Source organism: Phyllobates terribilis, unplaced genomic scaffold (genome assembly GCF_046119375.1).
Source record: "Phyllobates terribilis strain yellow unplaced genomic scaffold, ASM4611937v1 Scaffold_5811__1_contigs__length_48937, whole genome shotgun sequence".
NCBI classification, from domain to species: domain Eukaryota; kingdom Metazoa; phylum Chordata; class Amphibia; order Anura; family Dendrobatidae; genus Phyllobates; species Phyllobates terribilis.
This window is the reverse complement of record NW_027368556.1, coordinates 30,765-46,388: the sequence shown is the minus strand read 5'-3', so window position 1 is coordinate 46,388 and position 15,624 is coordinate 30,765. Positions and strand designations below refer to the sequence as shown.

At 38.6% G+C, this 15,624-nt stretch overlaps 1 pseudogene; it reads right to left on the bottom strand.

The window, feature by feature from the left end:
- Positions 1-8,019: 8,019 nt before the first annotated feature.
- LOC141250490 (uncharacterized) lies at positions 8,020-8,902 on the bottom strand (annotated as a pseudogene).
- Between the last annotated feature and the right edge of the window lie 6,722 nt (positions 8,903-15,624).

Below are 15,624 nucleotides of genomic sequence, written 5' to 3'. Positions count from 1 at the left end.
TAGATTTAGGAACCGTCTATGTGTTCCCTCTGATGAGGCCTTAAGAAGAACCATAATGGTGGAAGCTCATGCAACCCCTTATTCTGTGCATCCGGGCACGAGTAAAATGTATAAGGACCTCAAACAACTATATTGGTGGACCAATATGAAGAATGATGTTGTAGAGTTTGTATCTAAGTGTTTGACTTGTCAGTGGGTCAAGATTAAGCACCAAAGGCCAGTGGGAATGCTTCAACCACTTTTGATCCCTGAGTGGAAATGGGAAGACATTTCCATGGACTTTGTTACAGGACTACCCAAGACCAGGAAAGGTGCTGATTCCATTTGGGTAATTGTTGACAGGCTAACGAAGTCAACACATTTTCTTGGTATTCGGGAGACTTGGGGTCCGGAGAAGCTATCAGAGATGTTCATTAGAGAAGTTGTAAGACTGCATGGTTCCCAAAGACAATTGCGTCAGATCGTGATGGTCGTTTTGTTTCGAGGTTCTGGAAAGCGATCCATGTAACCCTTGGAACCCAATTGTGTTTTAGCACAGCCTATTATCCGCAGACCGATGGCCAATCAGAGAGAACTATTCAGACACTTGAGGATATGTTGTGAGCTTGTGCACTGGACTGGAAATCAGATTGGGAAACTCAGTTGCCATTAGTGGAGTTTGCCTATAACAACAGTTGGCATGCATCTATCCAAATGGCACCGTATGAAGCATTGTATGGTCGACGTTTTCGTTCACCAATTTGTTGGGATGATCGAGTTGATTCCATTTGGACTGAGCCTGACATGTTTCAAGAGACAAAGCAAAAGATCAAGGTGATTCGAGAGAGATTATTGACTGCACAAAGCCGCCAAAAGTCGTATGCTGATAAAGGACGACGCCCCTTAGAGTTTGAAGTTGGTGATCATGTGCTCCTAAAGGTGTCACCAACTCGAGGAGTTTTCCGATTTGGGAAGAAAGGGAAGTTGAGCCCGAGATATATAGGTCCTTTTGAGATCTTAGAGAGAGTCGGTGAGCTTGCCTACCTATTGGCCTTACCTCCAAATTTGAGTAGAGTGCATAAGGTTTTTCACGTTTCCCAGTTGCGGAAGTATGTCGCTAATACTAGTCATGTCATAAACTATGATGAGATTGAGATTGCTGATAATGTCACGTATGAAGAGTATCCAGTGGCGATCCTAGATCATCGATCAAAGAAGTTGAGGACAAAAGTGATCCCTCTAGCAAAAGTTCAATGGTCTCTCCATGGAGTCGAGGAGGCTACATGGGAGACGGAGACGAGCATACGTGAGCGTTACCCTGAGTTATTTTCGTCTAGTTTCGGGGACAAAACTCCTTTTGAGGGGGGGAATATGTGATACTCATAATTTCGGTAAGTTACTACACTTATAAATTTATTTTTTTCATACTATTAGTAATTTAGTTTTTATTAACTATAATAATTAGATGTATTTTGGATTTTGGGCCAGATTAGCTTTTGGGCCTATATACTAATCCATGTAAAACCTAGTTACCCTACCCCCTATATATATACACTATAAGAAACCCTAAACTTAACCTCTATCAATTCTTGCCTTCTCATATTATTCTTGTGCTTCTAAATTGTCTCCTTTGATCGTTCATCAATTTTGCACATCAAATTGTTCGTTCCGTTCCAAATCTGTGTTCCATCTGCGATCTCTCAGTAAAATCATCATACATTCTCACTCGATTATCCTATCAATCTGAAATTTTTACTTCATAAAATATACTCGTTGATCGACATCCTCGAATTGGAATTGGCGCATTTGGAGATCGGATCAGGGAGAACCGAATTTTACAAGACGGGTGATTGTTCAGGAAACCGCATTGTCCTGAGTTCGTCAAAGTTATTGTCTTTCATCATAATTCCGGTTCAAAGTTGATCTTTTACAACTAACTATTCATTCCTTGCCTATATCCATCCCAAGAGGAGGTTAGAATTGGGTATTTAACTTTGGGTTTGCTTAATTATATTAGTAATCAACACTTTGATATTTTTAAGCCTATGCGTAAGCAAGTTGTTGCATATATGATTTAGGTAATTGATTTTGGTTCCGGAGTATCAACGTGAAACTCAGTTTAGGTCCTCGAGAACTTCGGGCAAGTTTCTTGACTTGCTCAGTTCTAGTTCGGGATTATACTTATCTAAGTATTTTTACGTGAGTTGATAAATGTTGTGTAATGATTTGATTCTTGATAAATATATGTTGAATATAAGTTAAAGTGATTTGATTCTTTGATAAATATATGTTGAATACAAGTTGTAGTGATTTGATTCTTGATAAATATATGTTGAATATAAGTTGAAGTGGTTTTATTCTTGATAAACATATGTTGTATGTAAATTGAAGTTCAGAAACATGGGCCCCACGGGGAAGATATGTGGCCCTGGGATGGATTTCCCAGGGAAGAGGGTCTCAGAATGGATTTTCCGGGGTATGTTAAAGGGTCTCGGAAGGACGCTTCCGGGGTATGTTCGAACGTTCCTGGGTATTATGCTATGAGCATCTTACCCCCTTTCCGGTTGCGGTCGGAGGGGAATAGAAGCAGGATTACTAGAGAGTTATATGGTTTGGTATGGTGTTTTATAATGATTTGATAACATCATTATTGATGAATTTGCATGGTATTATGCTTTATTATCTTACATGTGAAATGATTAGTTAGTATCTTTTTGACCTAGTGATTGACCCGTTGTGGTTGGCTCTGTTTTGGACATCCAGGTACTACTGCTGCACAAACACCGGAGCAACATGAAGAGATCGGATGTGAATGACGTTGATTAGGCAACTCCTTGGGTTTCCTTTGTTTTTGTTGTTTCCTTTTGTCCCAAAAATCTTAGGGGTCTTGTAGAGCGTTTGTGACAACCTATGTATGATTTCTTTTGGGTATATATATGTGTGTGTGTATTTTAATTGATCCACTAATTACCTTTTGAGCCTTACGAATTCCGGGTGGAATTTGTGGCGATGTGACACCTCGTGTTGGGGTGTTACACTTTGTATGTGTGAAGTATTGAACATGTACAAAGTTTGAAATCTTCGTTCTAACATCTATTTTATAAAAGACCTACTTTTACTATGTGTAGATTTTCGTGATGTATTCTTTTTGAAAGCTAGACATTCACAAGGCATTTGAGAAAGATGACCGAGCTAGGAGCGACGATCCTTCCTACATAAGGTCATCTTCATTCACTTAAGTACCTGTCAACCTCAAATTATCACCTCGAGTGGCATAGACAATAAACGAGGAGTTTTATGAGGGGAACTTGAGTTCAGTTTTATGAGGAAAACGGTCGCAGATTGAGCCATAGTAAACATGTGCGTTACATTTGGGGGTGTTATTTATCTATTTATGTTTATTTTGTTCATGCTTTCTCATTTTTAATAATAAGACACGCATATGGTTTCTTATATCAAGAGAACAGAGATGGTTATTTGATATTCGGGCTGCATTTAGTATTGTTAACTAAACTGCCTACGTATCTTCTTTTTGAAGGATCAAGCCGCTCGTAGTTCAAGAGAATCAACTTTTTCTTTTCACCTTTGATCCTCTTCTCCTTCTTTTTGTGGAAGAGAATTTTGTTGTGAATGCGGCTACGTATCCCCTTTGTGAGGGATCAAGTCTTTCGTAGTTCAAGAGAATCAACTTTTTCTTTTTAGCGTGATCCTCTTGTTTTTTGTTCTTTTATCCCTTTTTTATATTCACATCACCTAAGTGATATAAGCCCACCTTCTAGGAAGGGTTTCCTACATCACTTCGAATATCATTTGCGTGAAAGGATATTTCTTTTTCAAGTGAAGTATTTCTTCACATACTTTCCATTCACACAAGGGTACAGTAACTTGCCTTCGGCGTTGGAGAGTTCATATGGCCCCTTTGGGAACACTTTGGTGACTACATATGGGCCTTCCCATTTCGACTTGAATTTTCCTTGTGCTTTTTTGTTAATGACAATTGGTCGTCTCATTGTGAGAAACAAGTCACCAACTCCAAATGAACGAAATTTAACCCTCTTATTAAATGCCCCGACAACTTGGGCCTGATAGACTTCCAGTTTTTGTTGAGCTGTTAACCTCTTTTCATATAGGGCTTCCAGTTTGGCTAAATGAATTTTGACATTCTCATCGGGGTATGTGAGTTGTGTTGAGATCCTAAGGGAAGGCAATTGCACCTCAAGTTGTAAAATGGCTTCTGACCCGAAGACCAAGTTGTCTGGTGTACACCCGGTCGATGTACGAACCGTTGTACGATATGCCCATAAAGCCTCAGGTAATCTCTCATGCCAATCTCTTTTTGATTTTGACACCATTTTCTTGAGGATTTTGCATAGGACTTTGTTGAACGCTTCTGCTTGACCATTTGAAGATGGGTTATAGCTCGATGAGAAACTATGTTTGAACTCAAACTTTTCTGCTAGCTTCACCATATGCTGATTTTTGAAGTAAAGGGCGTTGTCTGAAATTATCTTTGACAGGACTCCATATCGGTAAATCAAATGAACCCTTATGAAATTGACAACATCTTTTGCTCATACTCCTTTCAATGGTATAACTTCTGTCCATTTAGAGAAATCATCAGTTGCGGCCAAGATGTATTGATGACTATGTGACGATGGCGGACTTATGGGTCCTACAACATCAAGACCTCATGCATTGAACGACCATGACAAGGTTGTTAGGTGAAGGAGTTGAGGTGATTGATGGATGAAATCGCTATGAATTTGACAAGCATGACATGTTTTAGCGAACTCCAAGGAGTCTTTCACCATGGTTGGCCAATAGTATCCAAGTCTTTTAACTTGATCGGCTAGTTTAGGCCCTGCTTGATGTGCTCCACATACCCCGGCATGAGTTTTGGAAAGAATATATTGAGCCTCTTCTTTCGACAAACATTTTAATAGTGCTCTATCAAAGGATCTACGATACAACGTATCATTTTTTATCACGAACCTTGGAGCTCGGCGCTTAATGTCTACTTTCCTTTTGGCTTCATCTGGCAAGGATCCATATCGAAGATATTCATTAATGGCATGACGCCAATCAACATCCTCCTCGATTTCATAAATAGAGACAACGCTCACCTCTTCACTTGATCGACATCTTTCTAGGACTGGAGTAAGAAAATGACGTTCTCTGATAGTAATTTGTATGACTCTTTCATCGGGCAATGTTAACGATGCTGCTAACTTAGCCAAAGCATCTGCTTTGTCATTTTCAGATCTTGGTACATGCACTATTTCTATTTGATGAAACTGCCCAATGAGATCTTTTGATCTCTTATGGAGAATAATTAAATTTGAATTCTTAACATCATATAGTCCATTTAATTGTCTAATGATCAATTGAGAATCACCAAACACTTGTAAGGACTTGATATGCATCTCGAGGGCTATCTCGAGCCCAATGATAAGCGCCTCATATTCTGCCACATTGTTTGAGCAAACCTCTAAGAGTGAGAAGGAGTAAGGTACAATCCCCCCTGACGGTTTTACGAGTACAATAGCAACACCAGCTCCATATTTCTTTGTTGCCCCATCGAAATACAAATGCCATGATTTTTCTTCTATTACAAAGACTTCTTCGTGAGGAAAGTCGTAAGACATTTCCTTATTGTCGGCAGTTGGGTGAGAAGCTAGAAAGTCAGCTATTACTTGCCCCTTGACCTCCTTTTGAGAGACAAATTCGATGTCGAATGGAGCTAAGAGCATGGCCTATTTAGCCAGTCTTAAACAAGATATACCTCAAGGGGCTAGCTATAGATATTAATATGATCTGATGAGCTAAGAGGTAATTCCGCAATTTCTGGACGGCGAATACCAAGGCGAGACAGATTTTTTCCATGGTCGAGTAATTGCATTCTACCCTAACCATTGTTCGACTGATATAATACAAGACTTTTTCTTTTCCTTCATCATTATTTTGTGCAAACATGGCTCAGAGAGACCGCTCAAGAATCGCCGTATATAGGATCAAAGGCTTCCCCTGAACTGGTGCCATTAAGATAGGCGGACTCATTAAATATTTCTTAATGCTATTCAAAGCATTTTGACATGCTTGGTCCCATATAAATGGAGTATCTTTCTTCATCAGTCTTAAGAATGGTTGACATCTTCCCGTAAGATTCGAGATGAAACGTCGAATATATGCGAGCATTCCTTGTAAGCCTCGAAGCTCATGGAGGTTTCTTGGAGGAGGCATTTCCATGATTGTTTTGATCTTGTCAGGGTCGATTTCAATTCCTCAATCTCGAACAACAAAGCCGAGAAACTTGCCCGACATCACACCAAACGCAAACTTCAAAGGATTCATTTTGAGTTGGTGTCATCTTTCAAAAATCTTATGGAGATCATTTGGGTGCTCCTCACGTTCTCTGGTTTTAACCACAAGGTCATCTACATAATACTAGATAGTATTGTGGAGTAAATCATGAAAGATGACTGTCATAGCTCTTTGATAAGTTGCCCCTGCATTCTTCATCCCAAACGACACCGTATAACAAAGTGCCTAGGGGTGTTCGGAAAGCTATCAACTCTTCATCCTCAGGATCCATCTTGATTTGATTGTATCCTGAGAATCCATCCATGAAGGACAAAGCTTTGAATCCGGTAGTGGCATCAACCAACAATTCGGTTATGGGTAAAGGGAATTCGTCTTTTGGACAAGCTTCATTCAAATCCCTAAAATCCACACATATGCGAAGTTGACCATTCTTCTTCTTCATGGGGACAATATTGGCTAACCATTTCGGTTATTGAACCTCGCAAATGAAACCGGATGTAATGAGTTTATTTACCTCCTCCTTTATTTGAACTATCAAATCTCGGCGAATGCGACATTGACCTTACTTTACAGGATTCTTCTCATCGGAGATAGCCAATCTATGCATCGCAACTTTTGGGTCTAAACCAGGCATATCTTGGTACCCCCATGCAAACACATCTTTGTACTCTTCAAGGAGCTCTTCATATATCACCTTCTCTTCATTCGTTAATAATTTACTAACGAGAACAGGTTTAGGATCTTCATCGTTCCCCAAGTTAATCTCTTTGAATTCATCAATTGTGGCTTTAACACCATCTTCCATCTCCGGTGGAGCTGGTTGAATAGTATTGATGAAATCTTGTGCTTCAAGATTATTTGAACCTTCCTCGAGAACAATGGAGATTGTATTCACCTCTTCAAATCCAGGGTTCATGACATCATTTTGTTCAATGAACATGGACCTCTTTTTTCAACCTTCCATTTCTTATGGACTTTGATTAGAATTTTATTCTTTTGATTCTTCGGCTTATCCACATACTCAATCCTTTCAAACACCAAAGGTTTTGGCATTGTATTGAGTCTGTCAAAGACCGATGTTCGAGGCTTTACTTCTTCCCCTCCTAAGAACAAGTTTTGTTCCTTCGGAGTTAATGTCATTGACTCTTCAAATCTTGCGATCAAGATGCCATCTTCATTAGAGATTCGCAAATCTTTGAGTGAACCCTCATTGATAGGCTCATGAGACACCTTCCATTTTAAGGATGAGTCTTGTTTTTGCTTATTCACTTTAAACCTCTTGTTTGGTTGTAGAGGGAAAGACTTGGTGATGGAAGTAGAAGAATTAGCTTGCAACACTACGCTCCTTTTCTCTCCAGAGGATTTGTGAATCATCAACGTCTTCTTGGGTATTGATTGGTCAATTTTTTGAAGAGGACATGTGTAGCTTGTCATCAAGGAGTGCATAACCTTCTCAACGGAACTCAATGGTTTTTGACCAATTTTTCTTTTATCCTTTGGTGTATATTTAAACAACACTTTAGGACGCACATCTCCTCCTTCATTTTTCCTATTCAAAGAGAAACGAGGAAAATGGGAATTAGTTGGTCCCTCGTTTCCTTGAGGCCATTTTCTATTGTCATCTCCCGACACTAATGTCTTAGGCTCAAATTTGACCGACTTATAAAACTTTGCATCGGCATAGTTAACGCTTTCCCCGTGAAAAGGATTTCGATCTCCTCATATAGTCTTTTCATTTACATTATCATCAGTGTACTTCAAACATTGATGAAGAGTAGAAACAATGGATTGCTAGCATGAATCCAAGGTCGCCCAAGTAAGGCATTGTATGAGGTGTCAGCATCTATGACATGGAATAGCGCATCCTTATACAGATCTTCCATCATAACCTTCAGTGCGATAGACCCCATGGCTCGTTGCCCCACTTGATTGAAGCCTTGAATTGTGAGCAAAGTAGGAGATAAATTTTAGTGTTTAATCCCATGGATTTTAACACTCTATAGGGGAGAAGATTCACGGCTGATCCACAATCCAAAAGGATACGATTGATTTTTGTATCCCCGATACAACCTGTGACATATAGAGGCCTATTGTGATATTCTTATCCTAATTGAAGATCTTCATAAGAGAATGTGATGAACGCCATGCATGAAGCACAATGAGTTGGCGGAGCGAGTGACACGTTGTTAACTTCGACTCGATCAACTTGATCTTTGTAATCATCAAGCTTCATGAGAGCTTGTATGAGTGCTCTTCTCAACTCGTTTGACATTTGCAAAGCATCATAAACGCTTAGACGCGCGTGAATGCGCTTTAAGTGGCCAATGACGTCGTATTTGATTTTTTCCTTAAAAGGAGCATCACGAAGAATCATCGGTGCTTCATGTGCTTTAACTTGTTGGGATATTTCTTGCATCTCACTCTCTTTTTGAGACGAACCAGGTATTTCTTCGTTAACCACATCATCACAATTTGTCTCTTTCAAGTCACCACAAGATTTAGACTCTTTTTTATTTTCCTTCTTTTTGGCTTTTAGAGACGTGATCTGATTTCCAGAACGGAGTGTTACCTTATCAACTTCTAAAAGCTCCTCTTCACACATGCCAGCCCACGTAGCCATACAACATGGAACAATCCCAAAATGCATCATTTTCTTGATCATCATCATCTAAAAGTTCCTTCGGGACAAATTCTCTCAAGGTGATTGGTACTCTGTCCGGTTGGATATACCCTTCATCAGAATCGGTGATTGAAGGCTTTTTCTCCTTGTCCTTCCTAGCTTATTTTTGTTCTTCTTCTTATTTGGTTTTCTCCCAATCATTCTAAAACCTGGATTAGTTGAACTCTGTGTCATGACTGGTCGAGATTTCCTTCGACTTGTACAAGTTTGCCATTCAATATTACTGGACTCTCCGTCATCATCACTAGAGAATAAAATCTCGATGTCAGGACGTGTCATGATCTCATATAGAGTAGGTTTTCTAGGAACATCTCTAGGCATATCAGGGTATGCCCAAACAATTTGAACTTCATCATTAATCATGAATTGAACTGGTATAGCATTGAAGGCATTGAAACCATTGGAATGCCTTCATTTTCATCGGTTCCCACCATTATCTCAAACGTACTTGGAGGACTTGGATGAGGTGGAAGCGCTTCTGCAATTTCTTCCAATGAGATAGTATTTGACGAGGGAACATGTGATTTGGAGGTTCATTCTTCGATCTTAATTTCTCCATTATTTACCATTCTTTCAATTATATCTTTAAGGACATAGCAATCCTTGATCGAATGACTAACGATGCGGTGGTATGGATAATATTTTGCATCATTTGTCTTTTCGACTTCATATGGCCTTTTGGGCTCTAGGAGAACTAGGAGATTTGATGACATCAACTCTTCAAAAATTCCTTGAAAATCTTCATCATCGAAAGGGTATTTCTTCTCCTTACTTTCTTGAGGAGTGAGCTTTTTGTACGGCTCTCTGACACTTTCCCTTGAAATATTGGATTAGTTCCGGAAGGGGTCTTATTTGGTGTCCTAACGGAAGTAGCCATGGATTCTCCCCTTTTCTGAGGTCTCTTAATGTCATCTTTTCTAATCTCATGCACTTGAGGTCTACTTGTACTTGCTTTACGTCGAACTAATTGTCGTTCAACTTTACAAGCCTTTGACACCCGAGCATCGAAGGATCTAGGCTCGGCACTCCCAACATGTACGACCAATTCTGGGATCAAGTTATTTGTGCACATTTGGACACAAGCTTCCTCGCTCAACTTTTCTGGACACTGAAGTCTTAAACTTGTCCACCTAGCGATGAAGTCATTTTCTGGCTTGTTAGGCCTTTGAATGGAATTTTCTAGGTCCATGATGGAAACGTTTGCTTTCGAGCTAACAAATTGAGCCAAGAACGCCCTTTGAAGATCATCCCATGTTTGGATCGAACCTGGTTGAAGTTGAGTGTACCAGGTAAAGGATGATCCCTTTAAGGTTTGGACGAATTTCCTTATAAGCAAGGCGTCATTCAGAGCCGTCTCACCGCATACTGAGTAGAAATGGGCGAGATGCTCATGAGGCGATCCATGTAGGCCATCAAACTTGTCAAAGTTTGGCCTTTGATAATCGATGGGAAATGGAACCGCATCGAGATGAAAAGGATATGGTTTTTTATACCCAAGTACAGGCGGACTCTGCGATATTTGAATCTCATATATCCCTTGAGCAATCAACTCTTTGATTTCTTCAGGAGTAATAGTTGAGCTATTGGTGAGGCTTTCATAATTTGTCCTCACTTGCTCTTCTCGACTTTCTTGAGCTTGATTTTGAGCAAGAAGAGTAGCAATTTTGAGCATATTTTTCATTGACTCTCCTTTGCATCTCTTGAAGTTGCTCTTCTATTTCAGCGATGCCAGTCACTAGTACCAGCATATTCTCATTCTCTTTGTGGGAATTCGTGTTCGTGGACCCGCTTCCTATAAACACGTGTGGAAAGTCTTCTTCCCGAAAGAGGGTATCCAATTCCTCATATGAAAGGGGATTCATAGCCTTTTCTGGACCAGGTGCATCTTGCAATGGTGAAGGAGGCGGTTGAGAAACCATATCCGCATAAGACATCTCTATAGACCTCGATCTTGTGATCACCCCACTATACGTTCGGGGTGTCTCCGATTGCAACGTCAAGCTTTTTGCTTTCTTAGACTTCTTAGTCTTGATAATTTTGACATTAGAAGACTTTGGTGGAGATTCCTCGGCATAGGATGTCATATTAACTTCCTCAACCCTTTTTCTTAAAACAGGAACGAACCCTACATAGAAAAGGGTCTGAGGGTTAGCTTGGGAAATAATAGCGGGCTTCGGTGTCAAGAGGTCACGAGCTGCCTCGTTCAGAGTCTTCTTAGCCAACTCTAACGTCGCCAAGTTTGCCAATCGATGGAACGAGCCATCTCTCTTTGACCCATTTTTGCGACTCCTCTTCTTCTTCTTCTTCTTAACCCTTTTAGCTTTAGGGCTTGCTTGAGTTAGAGAGTTTTCTAGTTTATCGCTTGTCTTGATGACACAGATAAAGGACTTTTGAGCATTCCTAGTAAGAGGCTTTGTGCCATTAGCACTAGGGTAGTTGGATTTGGCTTCTCCTTCGTGTGTTTCTTCCAAACGTTGAAGAGGCTTGAAAGGATTCTCCAAAGGGATTTTTGCGCAAATGGCATTCCGATTGATGTCGAACCTCACTGAAAATGATCTTTTCCGAGTCCATCGACCTCCTCGAATCACGAAAGTGGCCGGAAGTTCGTTGAAGTTCAGAATAGCTCTTGATGCTATGTTTCTCTTGTTAAATAAAAGATCAAATATTAGTAAATGCACAACTTAAAGATGAAAAGGAAGAAAAGTCCCACCGGGCGTGCCAAAAATATGTTGAGCAAAATTATAAATACATTCACTAAACACATTTTAATTATTTTTATTGTAGTTCAACCTTTCCTTTTTACCCTTTTGAATAAAAATTATACAAATACCAAGATTTGAGTGTTTTCTATTATTTGGGTTGTGCTCGGATTTTTGACGAGTTGCCTGCGTATCTCTTTAAAGAGAATTAAGCCTTAAGTAGTTCATATTGTTTTAATTTTATGTACATCACCGGCTTAATCTAAACCCACTTTCTAGGAAAGGTAGTTTAAATATAGACCGAATATCATTTGTACGTTGTGAATAAAATCAAACCCACCTTCTAGGAAGGGTTGTCTAATTTATCCACTATTCTTGTTGATTTAGAATTTTGGATTTATTTTATTTTTATGAATTTTACGATTGAACTCGAAAAATATATATTTTTATCGAGCTTCCTACGTACTCTCTTAAGAGAGATCAAATCACTCGTAGTTCTAAAAAAAGCCGTTTAAAATTTGAGTTTCAAATTTGGATGTGACTGAGTTCGATACCCGTTTATAAATTAGGGTTTAACACGAATTTCCTACGTATTCGTTTTATACGGAATCAAGTCTACGTAGTTCTTTTAAAAAAAACGGTCTTAATTTAAAAAAGACTTTAATTTTTGAATTTGAGGTTGTGACTGGATCCGATGAGTGGTAACTTTATACCGAATTTCCTACATACCCTTTTAAAAAGGATCAAATCGAACGTAGTTCTTTTATATGATTTTATTTTAACCATTTTCATTTGAATTTGGGGTTGTGATTGAACCTGGCGTACGGTAGTTTTATGTCGAGTTTCCTACGTACCTTTTTAAAAGGATCAAATCACACGTAGTTCGGGCCTTTATTTTATGTTTCAGGTGATCTATTGAAGCTAATTGACACTTGAATAGACAAGAAACAGATTTTACTTTTTTTTATACTAAAAAGAATCGTGTTTGATTTTTTATTAATACACTAGTTTAATACTTTGCATAAAGTATAGTGATCTATGTCACATACATATATGCTCAATATTGCCTTTGAATTTTTTATATATTTAAATTAATTATATATTGGATTCTAGAGAGAAGGTCTCTCCCTTCTCTCCACTTTCCCCTATCTTCTCCGGACGCTCTTTGTGGAGCTCCCTTCGTTCGCCGGAGCTCGTCGTTCTTGCTTGGAGGCTTGTACAACTCCTTCGCCTCCCTTCGTCAGAGATTTTAGATACTTCGATCCTCTTCCCATGTATGATCCTCTATCATCCACCTTCTTCTCTTACCCTAATCCCCAATTTATAATACTTGGTTCTGATAGAAGCCCTTTGCAAATTCGAGTTCTGGGAGTCAAATTCCCTTTTCAGTTAACAATTTCAACATCTAATTGTTATGGAAATCCTTGGTTCTTTAAGAACCCTTCTAATCAAATTTACCTCAGAAATCAAGCTTCAATTAATGATGTTTGACATTATAATCTGTTGTCAATTTACTTTAAAACTAATAATCATCATTTACAGGCTGAATTCAGTAACCATGCACACATTTATCTTTCCAAGTCTCATTATCTGAAGAACTTATCAATCCACCGCTATTTTCTGAACATTTCTCTGCAAATATATATATTTTGCCGAGCTCTCCTTCTGACTTTTTCTATTGTTTGTGTAACCAATAGCGTTTTTGAGGTTAAATTCAAGGTTCGATCAAACCACTATTTCTCTCAAATTACTTAGTTCGGGAATTCTCTTGCGAATTCAATCAGAAAGGATATTGGCGTTCAACTTATTCTTCTAATTTTGACAGCAGCTCAAATTATCAGATTCTCTTCACCAGTAAAACAAAGGAGGAAGAAATTCTGTGTGGGGTACGTTCTTGACTCTTTCTGGGCTCGAGATCTGGTGGCTACGTGGTGGTTATGCTCTTCTCCGATGACAGGGAAGACTTCTACAGGGACGGTTATGATTTTCCATGGTTTTCTTCTTTCAATTTCCTGTTGCAGGTATGTCTCTGTAATTTCATTTCATAGATCTACCCCCATGTCTTCCTCTTTTTCTTATTTCTTTGTTTGGAACTTCTTTTCCCATGGTTTAATACTTAATCTCTTTAGTCTCTATAGCTTGTATTTATTATGTACCTTCAACTTCTTCCTGATACTCTTGTACCCTTCCCTTTACTTATTATGCAAATCAATTTTGCTGAACTTCTATAATTTGAAGTTTGCTTATGAAATTATTTTAAATTATGTTACTACTTTCTATTACAATCCTTGTTTATTCAATAATTATTATCCCCTTATTCAAGATCTAAATCTGCATGTTTTGCCAAATACTCAACATTATGTGTGTAATTTTAAATTCATTTCTCTTATCACTTTTTCTATATGTATGAATATCATTACGAATTTAGATTCTAATTTCATATAGAGTAATGGATCTTCAAAATTATTTGCAATTGCCGACGGAATGAATTCTGGATTTCCAACTGGGGGATTTTTGTTCTTTGGTTCTGTCTGGAGGAATCTCTGTCTCCTTCAAATTGTTGATCTGTTGTTTGTGGATTATTTTTCATGCCTTCCCTTGGTTGCTGTTGAGTTGATTGTGCTGCTTCATAATGGAGAGCGCCTCCTTCATCGATGGAATTTTCCGATCCAAAGCAGGCCTTCCGACGCGGTTTATCACTGGGTTGCTCTTGTTGCTATCCTACCCGGAACCCTGCTGGCTCTCGTCTCCTGGTGGTATTGCATTTCAACTCGGCGATGGAGTAGCATTCTCTCCAGAGGCTTTCCCTTCCAAAGTGACGCCGGATTTTGTTGTTTGCACTTCCGACAGATGTTTCACAGCTACTGTATATCGGTCTAATGCATGTTTTGTATATTTTCCTGCAGCGTACGCGTGTCCATCCTAATTTTTGCACAATGCTTGGGTGACAGGTTGAATTATAACATACTCCTCCTTTTCTGCCACGTGCCCAACTATGGTATATTTGTAAGATTTCTATCACCTCATAAATTTATACCATATAGTGTTAGAAATGTTACATATCTTAGCAATTGTTTCATAAATCATATATCCAATTCTGGTACAGACAGGTACCCTTCTCTTTACATAATCCAGTATAAACTTGATACTCACGGGTATCCTTCATGTTGTGTCATGCGACACCTTTTTGTTAACACAAATATCATTTTTATATGAATATCGCTTATTGGAATTGTCGGGGAACTAGACGAACTGACTTCTGGACTGAAATATCATTCATCAAAAAATCAAACCTCCTAGACATTCTATGTTTAGCAGAAACAAAATCTAATAATATTCCTAATAATAACTTTATTCATAAACTAGGAATTAAAAATATTTATATCAGTCATGCAGATCAAACCAGAGGTGGTCTTTGGTTGCTCATTTCCAATTCCATTAATGCAAATTTCTTTACAGTTTGTTATAATAAAAACAACATTATCATCGTCAAGTTCAAAAACCACATTTGCAAATTTTTCATGATATTTATCTATGCTCCGTCGAATGCTAATTTTAAAACCGAATTTTGGGATAAAATATACCGGAAAACTTCTAAATTTAATCTCCCCTTCCTCGTTATGGGAGATTATAATGAAATCTCTTGTACATCGGACAAATGGGGTGGTTGCACCCCTGATTATCATCGATTTCACAGAATTCAGGACCTCAAGAATAGATTTGGATTATTTACAATTCTCGCTACAGGCTTTCCATTCACATGGAGAAAATCTTGTAACTTTTCGTCAACTATTCTAGAAAAATTAGACAGATGTATGATTCAACATATCTTTAACAACTTGTTCAAATCTATTGAGATGATTCATCTCCCCTTCACCACATCAGATCACTGCTGTATTATTTTAAAACTTGAAAATAACACGGATTTAAAAAAAAATTCCTTTT